This window comes from Paroedura picta, chromosome 7 (genome assembly GCF_049243985.1).
Source record: "Paroedura picta isolate Pp20150507F chromosome 7, Ppicta_v3.0, whole genome shotgun sequence".
Lineage (NCBI taxonomy): Eukaryota > Metazoa > Chordata > Lepidosauria > Squamata > Gekkonidae > Paroedura > Paroedura picta.
In genome coordinates, this window is record NC_135375.1 from 102,662,989 (window position 1) to 102,678,875 (window position 15,887).

Sequence of the window (15,887 nt, forward strand, 5' to 3'; positions counted from 1 at the left end):
CAAATTCTACAAATATCCCTCCCCCCCCCCTTCCTCTCTCCTCCAAAAGGAACTAGCCCAGGTAAACATTAGCCTCTCAAATGTCTCCCTGCTCGGGGAACTGTGACAAGCCGGACACAATCTTTCCCAAGCGGTAGCTAAAGACCACTTGCCTGGTTACGCAACAGCTTGGTTTTCTTTCGCCGCCATCTCTGTGTGGCAAAGTGGGACAGGCCTTTTGCTCATGCAAGCCAGAGCCCCTCTGGTTCTTACGGTCAGCATCTCCTGTGGGGTTGCCAACCTCTAGGTCAGGGGTAGTCAAACTGCGGCCCTCCAGATGTCCATGGACTACAATTCCCAGGAGCCCCTGCCAGCGAATGCTGGCAGGGGCTTCTGGGAATTGTAGTCCATGGACATCTGGAGGGCCGCAGTTTGACTACCCCTGCTCTAGGTGGTGGCTGGAGATTACAATTGGTCTCCAGACTCCAGAGATCAAGCTCCCTGAAAGAAATGGCTGCTTGGGAAGGTGGGCTCTATGAAGTCATGCCTCACTGATGTCCGTCCCCTCCCCAAGCCCTGCTGCCCCCCAGTTCCACTACCCAAATCTCCAGGAATTAACCAGCATCGAGCTGGTTACCCTACTGATTAATTATATTTATTTATAATTTGGGTTTTATAATCTTACCACTTTTTTTGCTTGGTAAAGCTACTTCCCATATGAAAAAAGAAGAATGTACAAATAGTCCTGCTGGATCTGATTGGAGGTCTCTCTGATCCATCATTGACCAGACATATTGACCAGGGAAGCCCACAAAGGGAGCCCTGCTGGTTCTGACCAGTGGTCCATCTAGCCCAGCATCCTGCCTTGCACAGTGGCCAGCCAGGTCCTCTGGAGGGCCAACAAAAGGGCACAGAGGCGGAGACCTTCCCCCTGATAAGGACATAAGAAGAGCACTGCTAGATCAGTCCAGAAGAACCCTGCTGGATCAGACCACTCCCAAAGTCTGCAGGTTTTTTACAACCGTATAAGAGAGAAGGGACAAGAAACACAACCCAGAGGTGTACCAGAATGAAGAACAAGCCAATGATAATAACTATGGAGGCCTCCTTTCTGCCACAGAGAGACCTTGCCTCACTGTCCCGTTACTCCTCTCAGCATTTGTCCAAAGAGAAGCAGGAGACTCTGCTCTCAGCACATGCCTACTAGCGGCAGGCCTTTCCACAAGGCAGGAAAAGATGCAGCTCTCAATGGGTTCAGGTGGAGTTCCATGACCTGTCTGAGGCTCCTGATGCAACAGTTGAAGACCAGATGGCTCCTTGGTCTACTCCTATGTATATATTAGCCATGTTTCATGAAGCCTCTATGTTTAGAGGCAGTATACCTTTCTGAACTGGATGTTGAGAATGAATGACTAGAGACAGTCACCATCCAACACCTGCTTTTCAGCAGTCCACTGTGGGGATAAGCTGAAACAGATCTCTGTGGCTGCCTTCAGAAGATTCCTGGCCTTTTGACCTGATCCAGCATAATGTTCTTTTGATCTTTCTAGCATCGCACCTGTGATTGGCAATACCTAGACTGCAGGTACACCTGACAGTAGGTCTGAAAGTCAGCTATTATGGTTAGATAATCTTTCACCCCAGGTTATCAAAGGGTACACCTCGCTAGCCCAGAAGGTAAACAAGGTCATCTTGGTAGCCCAGAAGGACTCCTTGTGATGTTTTTCAGTCCTGGAGCTGTTACGATTTGTGAGACTTGCCTTCTGGAAATGCTTTGGGGCTTAAAAGCAAAGGATCCTGAAGGATTGAAATAGTCACCTGTGCCTGGGCCCGTGTCCAACTGGCTAGACTCACGTCATGGGGAGGGGAAAGGGTGATCTGAAACTTCAACCAGTACACAAGTGGAGAGCACCAAGCAAACATTAGCTTGACTCTCTTTAACCCCAGTTCTTCCGGAAACATAGAGAAGGCCCAATCTCTCTGGATTTATGTCTGCCGTTCTTTTCCTGCAAACAAATTTGTGATCAAAAGAATGGAGCTCCATGTTTTTAAATCAATGATTTGGACGAAAGGGTGGAGGGACTTCTCATTAAATTTGCAGATGACTCCAAACTGGGAAGAGTAACCAACATCCCAGAATAAAATCCGAACCACCTGGAAAAGTGGGCAACTGAGAACAAGATGAAAATCAGTAAGGAGAAGTACAGAGTTCTAAATTTGGGTCACAAAAATGAGAAGCATGCCTACCAGATAGGAGAAATACTTCTGGGTAGCAGAATGTGGGAACAAGATATTGGGGTCCTTGTGGACTGTAAGCTAAATATGAACAGTGTGATGTGGCAGTCAAGAAGGCAAATGCAGTTGGGAAGAAGAAGAGTTGGTTCTTATATGCCGCTTTTCTCTACCCGAAGGAGTCTCAAAGCATCTTACAATCTCCTTCCCTTTCCTCTCCCTACAACAAACACCCTGTGAGGTGGGTGAGGCTGAGAGAGCCCTGATATTACTTAAGAAGAAGAAGAGTTGGTTCTTATATGCTGCTTTTCTCTACCCGAAGGAGTCTCAAAGCATCTTACAATCTCCTTCCCTTTCCTCTCCCCACAACAGACACCCTGTGAGGTGGATGAAGCTGAGAGAGCCCTGATATTACTGCTCGGTCAGAACAGCTTTCTCAGTGCTGTGGCGAGCCCAAAGTCACCCAGCTGGTTGCATGTGGAGAAGGAGTGGGGATTAGATGTCCGTGCTCCTAACCACTACATCAAGCTGGCTCTCAGGCTGTTTCAAGTGAGACATCGTATCGAAATCACAAGATGTCATACTCCTGCTGTATATTGCATTGGTCAGACCCCACCTGGAGTATTGTGTGCAGTTCTGGAGGCCTCGCTTCAAAAAGGATGTGGATGAAAGGGTGTCTAAGGAGGTTGTGAGCTCCCCCTCACTGGCAGTCTTTAAGCAGCAGCTGGATAGATGTGGTTCTATGGTCTATGCCAGGGGTAGTCAACCTGTGGTCCTCCAGATGTCCATGGACTACAATTCCCATGAGCCCCTGCCAGCATTTGCTGGCAGGGGCTCATGGGAATTGTAGTCCATGGACATCTGGAGGACCACAGGTTGACTACCCCTGGTCTATGCTTCATGAAGGGTGGGGAGGAGATGAAAAAATGTCTTCCAATACCTCTCGACAGGTAAGACTTAATAGGTACAGCTTCCCTTCCAGACAGCCTTTCCAAAGCAGGATAGATTTATTGGGATATTTGGTTACTGTAGCAGAGTTTCACACAGGCCTAGAAGTGTGATGGTGGGTGCAGGAAATAAGTCTCCCAAGAATTATATTGCAAAAAATAAATCAATGAAAACTTTACATTGATTCAAATAGATCCAGTTCACATGCAGGTTGCAGTCAAAAGAAGAGAAAGAGAACCCCATGTAAAGAGTGCTTTTCTTCTCACCGATGCAAACGCTGGCAGGGGCTCATGGGAATTGTAGTCCATGGACATCTGGAGGACCACAGGTTGACTACCCCTGATCTTGACCATTAGAGCGGTTCCTCAGTGGAATAGCTTCCTAGGGAGCTGATGGGTTCTCCTTTTTTGGAAGTTTTAAAGCAGAGGCTGGATAGCCATCTGACAGAAATGCCGATTCTGTGGATTTAGGCCAGGGATGGCCAGATTGCAGCTCCAGATGTTCATGGACTACAACCCCCATGAGCATGTGCTGACAGGGATTCATGGGAATTGTAGTTGAACATCTGGAGAGCCACAGTTTGGCTGCCCTGACTTAGGCAGATGGTGAGTGGGTGGGTAGAAGGGGTTGCGTTGATGCTTGGTTCTTCTGGCCCTTTCTTGCGTGCTCAGGGAGGCAAATTTCCTCCAGGCCAGACTGGCCAGGGATTCTGGTTTTTTTTTGGGGGGGGGCATCATCTGGGCATAGAATTGGGGGTCACTGTGGGAGGTCAGGTAGCCGTGAGTTTCCTGCATTCTGCAGGGGGTTGGATTAGATGACCCTGGAGGTCCCTTCCAACTCCATGATTCTATTATTCTATAACTTCCTGCTAGTAGCTGGGTTTTTCTGCAGCAGAAGAGCTGGATTTCAGTCCAATAGCCCCTTAAAGACCAACAAGACTTCCAGGATATAAGATTTGTTGGGGAACTTCACCCTGGAAATCTTGTTGGGAATCGAATCTTGCTCATCCCACCATCTGCCTGCTAGCAGCCGGTAACCCTACTGAGAAGAATCAAAAGGTGCTGGGAGATCTGTCCTCAGGTGACTTCAGTTCTCCAGTTACTAGCAGAACAAAGGCAAGGAGGAGAACGGAAGGGAACAGGTTTCTTGACAAGCCGGGTGCTTTGGGTAATGCTTCTAAGATTGGAATGAGGAAACAGGAGGCCCTGGAGAATGGAAAACCACAAGCTGGGGTTCCTTGAAAAAGAAACACAGGGGATTTCTCATCTCCAAAGAGGAGCTCTCATCTTATGCTCCAGCAAGGCAACACGCTTCACTCCATGCACATGTTCTGCCTTGAGCTCACCGGAGTAAATCTCTGTTCCTCTGTCTTGTTAGCCAGAGTGGAACTCAGGGCCGGTTTACCCATGGAGCACAGACAGCACGTGCTACAGGTCCTGTGCTTCCGGGAGCCCTATATGGTGACTCCTCCCCATGGATCAGGACCATAGCCTCGCTGTCATGAACCCTGGTTCCTGACCCATGTTTCTTGGCTTTCTCTTGTTGCTCCTGTGCTGTTAGCCCCCTGGTCCCATCCTTCGCCATAAGCTCATAAATCCCCCGGCTTGTTGTTCACCTCCCTTTGCATTCCAAAGAGTCTCCCCGCCAGCTGGCCCTTATTGCTTCCTGACCTTGCAAGGCTCTGTGAAGTCTCAACACTTGCAATGTTTAGATCAAAGTCTGTGCCTGATTGTTCCCTTGAGAAATGTTGCATTTTCCTGTCTAGGGAATCCCCCGGCCCTTTCCCCCTTTCTGTCACCAGGTATAAAACCCCCAAGGGGTCTTTGGGTCCTTAGTCTCCGCCAAGGAGTTTGCTCATTGAACTTTCTCTGTAGATGCCTATTTGCTTTAGTCTACTGAATAAATATTCCTTTTTGGATTTCTCTACAACTGTGGTCCCAAGGAGGTGATTATTCCAGTGACTGAGCAGTGGTGTCTTCTGCATGGTTCATGACACTTGCTCCTTCCCCCCTTCCCCCCCCCAACCTTTTATGATGCATGGATGTTTGGAGTGCGGCATCAACGTGTCAGGGTAGGAAGGAAGATGGCTGCATTGCGCAGGCGCAGCCCCAAACAGGTGGAGCCAAGAGACCCAGCTCCTTCCTCCGTGCCCTTCACTCACATTGCCTCCACTGCCTCTTCCCTCCTGCACAGGACTGCAAAGGAGGCAGCAGTGGGTGAGTGAGAGGCCCCCTCCTTCTTTGCCCCTTCCACAACACTTGTGTCAAGGGCCTGTTCAAAAAACAGCTTGGTTGATAGAGCTCTTTAAGGACCTTCAGAGTGACACACCTGTTTACTGGGGGTGGGGGGGCTCCACCCTCAGTCTGGCTGCTCCCACCAGAAGTGGTTTAAAGATTCACAGTGCCTGTAACGCTAGGACCAGTTTAAGGATTTGCAGGGCAAAGTACAATGGTGGCAGGAGAAATCAGACTGAGGGCACAGGGGCCACCCACTCCGAGGGTCCTTAAAGAGAGGAAAAGGAGGGAGGTGAGAGGCTACAGTCCTGATCCATGGGAGAGAAGGCACAACGTGGGGTCCCTGGAAGTCCGAGGCTTGTAACACATGCTACAGTCACTACAGTTGTGCCCTATGAATCCTCAAGCTGGCTCTGGAACCTCCTCAAGCTGGCTCTGGAACCTCCTTGGAGTACAACGCTCTGGGCAATTAGAATAAGAGTTTGTGAACACCAAAAGAAATGCTTATGCAGATCATGGCTTGAGAGAGAACAATTTCTACAAATGCTCTTGTCCAAAGCCTTTTCCTTCAATTTGTTTGCTTGGAGTGTCCTCAGGAAAATCAAGACGATCATTTCTGTCCATGTGACCTTTCTCAATCGATAATTCTACAAGACATACAGAACCATTACAATTATGATGTAGTACGAAATCAAACGAGCATGCCTTGGAAAACAGCTTTGCAATCAGCAACTCAGCAGATAAAACCAAGGGCCATTTCGCACGGCTTCAAAGTAGCAGAATGGTTGCTATTTGGAAACGCTACTAATTTGCCATAACCCACGACGTCGTAGACAATCTGCAACAATCCTGAAACCAATCAGCAAAAAGCGCTTCGTTGTGGCGCTTTCAGGGGAATCCAGAAAAGTGGATTCACCCTCCGGATAGCGATACACTCCTGCAACCAATCTGCAACAGTAGCGCTAAAGACCTGTGCGTTACCATTGTTGCGGGTTCTTCAAAGTCCCTCCCCCTGGCTCTCTCCTCCAAACTTCCGGCGAAGCGATCGCCATTTTTTTTTCTCCGAGCGAGCGGGGATAAACGCACCGGCGAGCCTCTTTCTGTTTAGAGGCTTCCCTGGCTTCAGTCCTTCACCTTTAGTCACTAAGCACAAACCACTGAAAAGCCCGTTTGCTGAAATAAAGTCCCTTTATTTTTTACAAATAAATTCAGCCGAAAATCGGGCCCGTGAGAGGGGGGGGGGGATTTTTTTTTTTATCACTCGAGGCAGCGTGCAAACGATCATACAATCAAACGACAGCTCACATTAGGCAGCTGGATGGGTCTCTCTGTAGCAACGAATCTACCTAGATTCGTTGCTATGGGTCGTTTGTTTTTTTTTTAAACCTTTCTTAAAGGGAAAGGGGCTGTTTGGGAGCATGCTAACGGCTGCCCATTGGCTGCTTGATGGCCAGGGGCGGGACGAGCTTGGCAATAGCGCTTCCTTTCTAGCGATTTCTGCCGAGACCGGAAGCCTGTGGGAAACGCTAAAAAACGCAACTGATTCCACTACAAAGGCAGGTATGCATAATGACGAATTCCACTATTTTAAATGGCGATTTTTCATTCCGCAAACAATTTGCAACAAAGATCCGTGTGCGAAAAGGCCCCAAGTTTTTCATGCCCTCCAAAAAGAGCGTTCCAAAATATGTGAAAAGTTTCTACCGAAGAAATGAGATCATTGTTTAGGACATGAAATAATGTCAAAGAAAATAAAGCTTCTAGTATTTTTCTTATAAAGACATTCTTATCATTTGTCTACCCCTCAGGCTTCTGTGACTATCAAGCTGTCACTGCCTTAAGGCATGAATTTAAAAGACTGAAAGTGTCACAGGAGTCCCACCAAAACATCCTTTCAGTGGTGGCAATCTCAAGGTAAAATAACAAACAGCTGTGTTGTTAATACAAATTGTCAATGAATAGCAGAAAACAGCTTAATTCAAAATGGTGATTTAAACCGAAAGGACTTAAGGGTTTTAAAAGAATAGTTAGTTTGACCTCCTCTTGGAGAAGAATTTTGCAAGCATCTGGATCATTATATTGATGAGCTTTAAATACAAACAGAAAAAAGAATCTTAGATCCTCCTCTGTATGTCCTGCTTGAACAAAATGAACCGGTAATGGCATCTCAGTATTTTTATTTCTAATGCATCTACGGCAGGGGTAGTCAAACTGCGGCCCTCCAGATGTCCATGGACTACAATTCCCAGGAGCCCCTGCCAGCGAATGCTGGCAGGGGCTCCTGGGAATTGTAGTCCATGGACATCTGGAGGGCCGCAGTTTGACTACCCCTGCTCTACGGGGTAGTCAAACTGCGGGGAATTGTAGTCCATGGACATCTGGAGGGCCGCAGTTTGACTACCCCTGCTCTACGGGGTAGTCAAACTGTACCCCAAGCACACGAACCCGGACTGCGCGCTCTGTCATCCCTGTGCAAATCAAGAAACAAGGACACAGAATTGCATGTACAGCATGTTCTGTAGAACATGTAGCAAAAAATAATCCAATGACCTAATAAAATTACAGTCAGGTTTATGATAAGAATCCATCTGTAAGGGATATTTGTGCACCACACAACACTGGCACTTAATAAAGCCTTTTGCAAGAGTAGAGACATGAGTTTGCAAATGAACCAATAAATCTTTACGAGAACGAGTCTTCTGGAAAGCTACTCCTGTGAGAATCAGGACAATTTACAGCATCGGCCACCATATGCCCGTGTTTCTGAATAATATCCTTCTGTTATTTCCAATGGTCGGTTATTCTCTGGAGTGAGGGGGGACAGCAAAGTAAGGGGTAGGGTTTGGAGAAGAGAGAAGGGAGGCTCATGTTGTTGTTGTTAGGTGCGAGGTTGTATCCGACCCATTGCGACCCCCCATTGCGATCCTCCAGGCCTTCCTGTCCTCTACCATTCCCCGGAGTCCATTTAAGTTCGCACCCACTGCTTCAGTGACTCCATCCAGCCACTTAATTCTCTGTCGTCCCCTTCTTCTTTTGCCCTTCTTCTTTAGGGATAACTATGAGGGAGCCTCATAGTCATCCCTAAATCATCCTAGCAAGTTGGTATTTGCAGAGTGGGGTGCTCATGGGGAGGAGGATATATATATTCCTCTGGCTCTACCCCCCACTTCTCCAACAATTCAACAGGGATGAAATTCTCAGGCAGGACAGGAAGAAGCCTTTGAATTTTAGAGGCAGGGCAGGAAACAAGAGCCCCAGGGAAGCTGTGGGATGGAGTGGGGGCAGGGGCATGCATTCGGCAGCCTGAGGAAGAAGGTTGCGTGGCACCGTGGTCCTGAAGATCACATCATTCATAGATACAGGCAGATGCCATGGATAGCAGGACTGCGCATACCGTGCGAGGTATTGAGCAAGGGTGTGGGGAGCAGTGCTATTTCGCAATCCCTCTGTGGCACTGGAGTGTGACTTCCCCCCACTCCTTTCCCTCAGGCCAGGACGACAATGTTGTGCGTATGTTCTATGATCTTAATCAAGGTTTTGGGTTAATTTTTGTTTGGTTTTTACTGAAGGGAGCTACTGACGACTGCTGACAACAGAGCACAGATGTTACTGAGAAGAGACAGAAGATCCATGGGATGGCAAGTATGGTGTCTGTTCTCCTCTCCCCCCCCCCTTGTCTGCAGATGTTATTTGTAGGCCAATGGTGCATAAATCAAAGAGGGCTATGTCTAGCAGGCATAACACCCCAGAACTTAATAGACCAGGGGTGCCCAAACTGTGGCTCCCCAGATGTCCATGGGCTACAATTACCAGCTGGCAGGGGCTCGTGGGAATTGAAGTCCATGAACATCTGGAGAGCCGCAGTTTGGCAGCCCCTGGAATAGTCCAAGGAAACAGAAGCCACAAGTTGTATAAAATCCAAGCCCTACCACAAACCAGGGAATTAGCAATCTGATTGGTGTAAAAACTCCAGTGACTGGTAAGTTTCTCTTGTCAGTTACACATCTGTGGTCTTCTCCTTCCCTCTGACCTTCAGCTCTATGACAGACAGACAGCTCAATGGGAATAATGAGAAGATGCAAAGATTCCGGAACGCTACTGATTTGTTAATTGTTCAGTTTGGATTAGTTATAACAATGAATAATTAATGAATAATTAATAATTAATGAATTAATGAATAGAGGTTGTTGGTCTGGGTTTCAAGCAGTTAATACCTGAATTTAAATTTCTAGATGGAAAGGCTTAGAGAAGCTTTTAGTTATTATGTCATAATGGGTCGGATCCAGGCAACTTTTCCATTCAGTCCCACCCAGTGCCCCTCAGACACCTAGGATTGCCATTTCTCCACATGTGGAGAGTAAACCCCACCCCTGGTCCCAATTCCTGCCTTTAAAACAGTGAGAATTGTAGGAAAAATGTCTGACAAAATTTTCCCCATAGTTCTATGGTCTTTATCATAGAGATTAGGAGGAATTCCTAGACAGTCTCCCAGAAGTTATGTCACTTCCCAACTCCCCAAATTCTACTGTCCACAGACACCACACTCGGGGCCATTTCGCACGGGGATCTTTGTTGCAAATTGGTCACTGAATGAAAAATCGCCATTTAAAATAGTGGAATTCGTCGTTTTGCATACCTGGCTTTGTAGTGGAATCAGTTGCGTTTTTTAGCGTTTCCCACAGGCTTCCGGTCTCGGCAGAAATCGCTAGAAAGGAAGCGCTATTGCCAAGCTCGTCCCGCCCCTGGCCGTCAAGCAGCCAATGGGCAGCCGTTAGCATGCTCCCAAACAGCCCCTTTCCCTTTAAGAAAGGTTTTTTTAAAAAAAAACACACCCATTGTAACGAATCTGAGTAGATTCGTTGCAATGGAGAGACCCATCCAGCTGCCTGGGGTGTTTGAGCTGTCATTTGATTGTTTGATCGTTAACACGCTGGCTCCGTTTGATTGATTGATCGTTAACACGCTGGCTCCGAGTGAAAAAAAAAAATCCCCCCCCCCTCTCATGGCCCGATTTTCGGCTGAATGGAATGTGTGAAACTGAAGGTCACTTAGTGACTGAAGGGGAGGGACTGAAGCCGGGGAAGCCTCTGTTTGAGCTGTCATTTGATCGTGGCCATGCTGCCTCCGAGTGGAAAAAAAATCCCCCCTCCCCCCCCTCATGGGCGCGATTTTCAGCCGAAACAGTGTGAAAAATAAAGGGAAAATACATCAGCAAACGGGCTTCTGCGGGCTTCTTGTGCTTAGTGACTAAACTGCTCTGAGGAGGGACTGCAGCCTGGGAAGCCTCACTGGCTAAACGGAGGCTCGCCGATGCGTTGATCTCCACTCGCTCGGGGAAAAAAAAATGGCGATCGCTTCGCCGGAAGTTTGGAGGACAGGCTCAGGAGGAGGGACTTTGAAGAACCCGCAACAATGTTAACGCACAGGTCTTTATCGCTATTGTTGCAGATTGGTTGCAGGAGTGTATCGCTTTCCGGAGGGTGAATCCACTTTTTGGGATTCCCCTGAAAGCGCTAAAACGAAGCGCTTTTTGCTGATCGGTTTCAGGAGTGTTGCAGATTGTCTACGACGTCGTGGGTTATGCCAAATTAGTAGCGTTTTCAATTAGCAACCATTGTGCTATTTTTAAGCCGTGCGAAATGGCCCTCAAAGTTTCCTGGCATTTGCTCAGGCAGACCTAGTCCCTACCAACAATGGCTGTTGTTTATATGGATCCCAAAATCATATTTACCTGCTAAAAAACATGGTTGGGTCCAACCCCATAAAAAAAAAACTTTTATTGAAGATTTTAAAACCAGCGTAGAATCATATAATCATAGAGTTAAAAGGAGCCACACTGGCCCTCCAGTCCTGCCCTCTCCTCAATGCAGGATCTACCTAACATATTAAGTATCTGTCCAGCCACTGCTTAAAGACCGCCAGTGAGGGGAAACTCACCACCTCTGTAGGCAGCCAATTCCACTGTTGAACTAGTCAGACTGAATTCCCCCCCCCCCCCGGCTCCACTTTCTAGCCAGTACCATTCTATACATAGTTTAAATCTCTTACCATGGATCCTATCTTCTGCTGCCAATTGTAGCTGCTTCCTGCCCTAACATCACTGCCCACTGCCCCAACATAAAAGATAGATGATAAAAAAGAGAAGAGAAAGAAAAATGCATTAAAAGGTCTCTGATTTTATCTACGACCAACACCAGAAGTGCATCATCTTATAAAAGTTCTGCTTAAAGCAGGTTCAGCCTCATTTTTAATTTATAGTTTGGATGTTTAGGGAGCGGTGGGATATAAATTTAATGAATGAATGAATGAATGAATGAATGAATAAATGAATAAATAACCAACCAACCAACCAACCAACCAACCAACCAACCAACCAACCAACCAACCAACCATGTATGGTCATGTCGACCTACCCTCCCTCCCAAAATGGCCAATGATGGTCCTGGAGGGGGTGGGAAGGGGAGGGGCCCTGGGTGGGCATGTACACAGCTATGCTTTCCAACCAAATTCTGCATGATTGCGCCACTTCTGGGGTTTCTTGAAGCCTGAAGAATGTTTCAGCGGTTTCTCAACAATAACCAAGTTGAGAAAGGCTGGGTTAGAGACCTACTGGCCTTAGTTCACCTCCCATCCCTTCCTCAAATGTGACCTTGGGCATTACCTGATAGGAGGGAGTGGTCTTTGGTTTTCCGTCTGAGAAACAGTGAAGGAGAACTTTGATCACTAAGAAGTTCTCCTGGTCTGAAAGCTATTGACAAAGTGCCCTTGGGGTTGGTAAGGGGCTGGGGCAGCAAGGCAGTAATTAAATTCAAAATGACCTTGATGGGTCGGAAAGCTGGGCCTGAACTGAACAAAACACTTCCAGGTCACAGCTGAACAATTGCCACAGGCTGGGATCCAAGGGTGTGTTCAAATGACGAAGCGACGGCACACACAACGTGTGTTCATATGTGTGTCCTTCTCCCCAGGATTGTGCTAGTATTGGCTGGAGGCTTGGGACATCGTGAGAGAAACCTCCTTCCTTGGTACAGTTTCTCAACTCTTAAAAACTGAGGAACATTTTTTTAAAGGTGTCAGACAAAGATCATGTCTGATAAAACCAGATTGACCGAAACCTGTGGAGCGACTCTTCAGCGTTCTACCCATGGATTGATGTCCCTGTCAAAAGCACTGTGATACATCTGCTAGTGGGAATATCCCAAATTTAAGGTGCTATGCCAGCATTCCTCAACTTTTTACCACTGAGAAACGGCCAGACAGGGCCAATAGAGCATTTCACCAAGAGATAAGCCAGGGCAGACAGGATTCCTGTCAATGCCTTGTTGGTCTTATTCTCTCAGGTGGAGACTGATCCTTGTGCAGAACAGGTACAAAGCCAACTCTCAGAACTTTTTCTGGCATTTGTGTTCCCTCCACTGCTTTTAACTGCCTTGGCTCTCCACCAGGGCCCATTCTGCACATATTACATAACAAACATTCAATGTTCTTTTCCAGCTTCATGAAAAGGGAAAGGGTGCCCTCGAGTTGTCTGTGGTGGAAGCCAGCTTGGTGTAGTGCTTAGGAGTGCGGACTTCTAATCTGGTGAGCCAGGTTTGATTCCTTGCTCCTCCCCCACATGCAGCCAGCTGGGTGACCTTGGGCTCCCCACAGCACTGATAAAGCTGTTCTGACCGAGCAGTAATATAAGGGCTCTCCCAGCCTCACTTCCCTCACAGGGTGCCTGTTGTGGGGAGAGGAAAGGGAAGGCAACTGTAAGTTGCTTTGAGACTCATTCGGGTAGAGAAAAGCGGCATATAAGAACCAACTCTACTTCTTCAGTAATATCAGGGCTCTCTCAGCCTCACCCACCTCACAGGGTGTCTGTGTGGGGAGAGGAAAGGGAAGGTGGATGTAAGCTGCTTTGAGACTCCTTCGGGTAGAGAAAAGCGGCATATAAGAACCGAATCTCTTCTTCTTCTTCTTCTTCTTCTTCTTCTTCTTCTTCTTCTTCTTCTTCTTCTTCACCACCACACTGGGTTGCCAACTCTGGGTTAGGAAAAAGATTCCTAGTCAAACAGAACCATCCTCCAATTGACACAGGGAATTCCATTCCCCTCTGACAGTGAATTGGCATCCCCTTCAGTTCTCTGATGAGCACACTTCAAATCCTGCACTCTTCAGGATTCACCCCCAAAATCTGTAGGTGTTTCCCAACCCGTAGCTGGCAACCCTACTACGACTCTAGCTAAGCTCTCCCCACTCTTCAAACTCCAGCCTGCCCCAAATCTCCAGGAACTTTCCAGTGTCATAGCCAGCGACCAGGAAAAGAGGCTCTAGTCAAACCAAGGGGAGAAGAAAAAAATCTGCAGACACCCCTGGCTTGAGGGGTTGCGTGCCTGAGCCCTGAGAAAATCCTGCTCCAGTGGAACCTATTTCCTTGGCAAACAAAAGGACAACAGGGCATTCTTCTTTTGCGTTGACCCAATATTTGAGGAGAAACAGCACCACAAAGCAGTCCCGTGTCTTGGCATGTGAGCCAGACGGTTTCTTGTGCATCGCCTTTGCTGCAGCTTTGACCTCACGCTGCGGTGGCAACTATTAACTGGTTCAACGCCCGGAGCGCAGCCGAATTCTAAACCTCTCCTCATCGGCATGACTGCGTGACCTCTTCCCCTTGCCGAAGGGCGGGAGGAGAATCACAAACGTTTTAAAAACCAGTTGCAAAATCACACTGAGAACATGGCAGCATTAGCCGTCACTTCTGCACAGGGACAGTGGCCAACTCTGAGTTGAGAAATTCCAGGAGATTTGGAGGGTGGGGACTAGGGAAGGTGGAGTTGGGGGAAAAGATGAAGTTTGGCAGGAATCTGATCCATACAGTCCATCCTCTAATGGTACCATTTTTCTCCAGGAGAACTGATCTCTATTGTCTGGAGAGCGACTGTAATTCTGGAAGGACTCCTGATTTTAATTCAGAAGAATTGTAAAATGGAACAAGATTGGTATAAAGGGCAAAATTGTTGGTACTTGATTTGTGAAGCAGATTATGCTTTCCTCGGTTTTAGATGGCCTTACATCATGGTTTGTTTTTGCTTGTGCATTCTCCCACCTGGAGGTTGGAAGCCATACTGATAGGGCCGAAGGACTGGAATGAGACACAAAACATCTGCAAACAGCTGGACTGGCCCATGACCAATCCTGAACAAAAGCAAACTCTGAGCAATGCCTGCTTTTAGGGCCAATCAAAATGACACATAACATGGCCCAAGCTTTAGAGTTCATTCGAATTCTTCATCGAAGCCAGATGCTAAGAAAAGATAAATAATGTTTCTCAAAGATGGAGGAACCAGATTTTTCAGGTCAAGATTTTAATACTCTTGGGGTTAGATGCCGACTGGAATGTCATTTTATTGCTGCTGATGTTCAAATACAGTCTAGGAAGAAGGCAGCAAACAACAGGAAGCTGTAAAAATAAAGTCCGAATACTGCTCAAAAATGTAGTCAAGAAGGATGGATCTCTTTGCAGGCTGAAAAGAAGAAGAAAAAGGAAGAATTCGGTTTTCTGCTGTCGGCACCTTTAAAACTAATTTTATGCCCTATTATTATTATTATTATTATTATTATTATTATTATTATTATTAATTTAATTCCTATACTGCCTTCCCAGCAGATGGCACAACATTCACATAAATTCTCATAAAATGGCTGAAACAGTTTAATAATTCAATTAATAGCGATTAAAATTAATTTATAGCAGTGAATGATTTGAGTGCTAGATCTCAGTATCAGCTGCTAGTGTAACTTGGACCTAGTTTCTGATGGTTCTTCTGGTTCTAGAGTAAGGTGACCAGATGGTCCCACTTTTGGCGGGACATCTGGGGGCACCTGGCAAATTGTACTAATGTTGAAATTAAAATATATATGTTACAATACCATTTTTGCATTCTATGCGTTCTATGAAACTTTTTGTTGCTCCATATAGACCAAATTTTTAATCAAGAACCCCCCCCCCCCCAATCAATGGTGTCCCACTTTACCAATGTTGAAATCTGGTCACCTTATTCTAGAGCAGGGGTAGTCAAACTGCGGCCCTCCAGATGTGCATGGACTACAATTCCCATGAGAGGCTCATGGGAATTGTAGTCCATGCACATCTGGAGGGCCACAGTTTGACTACCCGTGTTCTAGAGTGTATTCAGGGGCCGTCTTCCTGGTAGGAAGGGCCTAGCTGGTGCATATTTTATATATTTTTATATATGTTGGGTTCCATTTACACTACAAATAGCCTTGAATTCTGTTAGGTGGAAAGATGGGTGATAAATATTTTAACTAGTCTTTAGCAATGAGATTTGAAATGATTAACAAACAAGGTTGTGTCCCTCCTCCCCCACCCCCAAACAGACATGCAGGAACCTTGGAGAGATGCATGCTGGGAATAATCAATGTGCTGCTCCAAAGTTCTGTATGTCATTTCCTGCCTAGGGGTCATTGCAGCGTCTCAAAACATGGCAGGAG